A 2,500-nucleotide genomic window follows, 5' to 3' on the forward strand; every position below is an offset into this window, starting at 1 on the left:
AGTGTATTGAACAGGAGAGGCAGAGTGAGCGAAAGAGGGAGAAGGAAAAGGACCCAAGTACCGCAGCAAGAAGGGCGGTTCTCCCCAAGGCCAAGAGGAAGGACTCGGTTCTTATACGTGTGTGATTTGTTTTCCACAAAGGAGAGGCAAGTTGCGTGACGCAGGAGAGAGAGAGAGAGAAAGAGGAAGAGTGAGAAGGAAAGAGGGCGTGTACACTGGCTTGGATGAGCCTGCGTCACAGACAAGCTATGGGTTTAGAGTGAGTGAATTATGTAAATCATTTCATATTCGAATTAGAATATTTCCAAGTCGGAAAAAAACACAGGTTTGCTTGACAACAGCGGTTATGTCTTACGTAAATGTGTGTACGTGCGCGTGCGTGTAAAGAATATGGTGTATCAACTGTTTTACCTGTGTTCAAGAACCGTTGTGAAGAGACGCGTGCACACCAGTACTCAGAATGTGGAACAAAGCCTAATGTGATTGGACCATTGCCGTGCCTTTTAGGATCGAGGACATGGACTTTACTGTTGTGTAATTAACTTGTGGCCATGAGTTGCTCAAAGCTTAGAAATGGATGGAAGGCTTTAATAATGGGAACTCGTGTTTATAAGCCAGGGCAGTGTGAGAGCTCCGGCTGTGTCAGGTGTGGTGAAATAGTGAATGCAGAGTGGGTGTGAGTCAGCGGAAATGGCACGAAAGTGGAAATATTGTCATTTGAGAGTTGACGTGTGGCTCAGGAAAGCGGAATGTTTACTTCCCTTCGCCAAAGCAACCGAAGGTGAGTTGCAGTGCATTTTTGTGCATTGCACTAAAGGCAAAACAGGACAAGCGCCATAGTGAAGTGAGTCCAGGGCACCATCATGATGCCCATTCAACCCCGCTTTACTCCCTACCCCGCCCCCACCCCATCTAACCGTTCCCCCCCAGCGCCGCCCATCTGCTCCCAGGGGTACCTCGCCCACCGAAGCCTGTCAGTCTTATATAACCGGTCGGGGCGGAATAGAGATGCTGTTACGTGTCGAACTTGGATCAAAGTTTAAGGAGCCTGAGTAGACGCGGGATAATGAAGATTCGCGAGCGGGGAGCCCTGCCGCCTCGGTTTGGCAGGGAACAAGATTGACATGAGGTGCGAGAGTTCTGCAGGAGGGAAACTCGGCCCTGCTGCTTTCCCTCCGTCTGCCTGCCTCCCTCCCTTCGTTCTTGGCGGCGTGAAAATGGTCACCGGAGTGCCGTGCGGGATGGCGAGGCAGCGGCGACGGTTCCCCTGCCACGGCGAGAGGTGTGGCGTTCACTCCAGTCCGAGGAGAGTTTACGTGGGCGAAACTGGGCGGCCGGCGTGGCATTGAAGGGAAATGCTGTTTATCCGAATTGGACGCCTGGGGCTGTCCCCGCGGCCTGCCCTTGGCGTCGCGGCGATAGCGGTGACGCGAGGCAAGTAGGATGTGAGCCGACGAGTCGCTCATGTGACTCATGAGTTGCGAGAACGAGTCTATTTGTGTCGAGGGACGTGGATCGCCGTGCGTATTCTTGGTAACTACTCACCGAGGAGAAAATACCGCGCGTGTCCTCGAGGAACACACCGGCGTTCACCTGTGCATATTTTTTGCCTTGATCCCCCAATTAGCCCCGAGCATGGTTCCCACGCCCCGCTGCCAGGTCGCCATACCTGCTGAGGTCGAGTCTGTTGTTGCAGCTGGACCGCCGCCAAGTCCCTGCGCGTCCTCCCTGCCAGTGGGTTTGCCATTCGAAGCCCGAATTCGATCGCGGGAAGCACTTCTGTACATCAACGTGACACAAAGCGTAGCACAAGGGAATCTATATTTACATGCAGTATAAGCTCTAGTACCACATCGTCCGCGCTAGACAGGCGTCAACCTTGGCACTTGTTGGGCACCCGCCACGCCACAGAGGACGGGGCGAGACGAGGCGGCGAGAGACAGACCAGGTGAACGGAGTGCTTGCGTGGCTTGCAGACCTCGCGTCCTTTCCCTCCTGGCGAGGACCTCCAAGGGCGAGACGCAGGAGGACGAAGACGTGGGACGCAACGCAGTCGTCGCCGCATCGGTCTATTCATCCTACTCGTCATCCTCTCATCGATGTGAAACTGACCGCCTCTCAGTGGCTGACGAGACTTGGGTATTGTGAGAATGAGCAATCCTCCTCGCCCTGCACCACCTCGCATTCGCCCGATGGCAGGGAGGACCGGGCGGATCGCTGGTGCCGAGGACCCGGCAGCCTGTAAGGGCTCGGCCTCCACAGGGCATCCTGCTGTGCGGCTGGCCGCCTCTGAGGTGCTTCCGAGAGAAAGTTATTTAGTGGTGATTCTGGCAATGCAAATTATAGACGATGTCTCACTTTTAAAAGATGATTTAAAAAATGTTATGATCAAGCGTTCTCTTTCGCCGTGTTTTCTATTTATCATTTATTCACTCTTCAAGTCATGCGGATCTCGTCCCGTCCATACCCCCCCCCCCTCCGGCCCTGGCAGGCATGCCCC

General features: G+C 54.4%; 1 protein-coding gene across 2 annotated transcripts in view; it reads left to right on the forward strand.

Moving 5' to 3' along the window:
• Positions 1 to 2,500, forward strand: part of PlexA (plexin A) — a 245,027-nt gene that overhangs the window by 915 nt on the left and 241,612 nt on the right. The gene's annotated exons all lie outside the window — the stretch shown is intronic.

The sequence above is a fragment of the Penaeus vannamei genome, chromosome 19, assembly GCF_042767895.1.
Source record: "Penaeus vannamei isolate JL-2024 chromosome 19, ASM4276789v1, whole genome shotgun sequence".
NCBI lineage: Eukaryota > Metazoa > Arthropoda > Malacostraca > Decapoda > Penaeidae > Penaeus > Penaeus vannamei.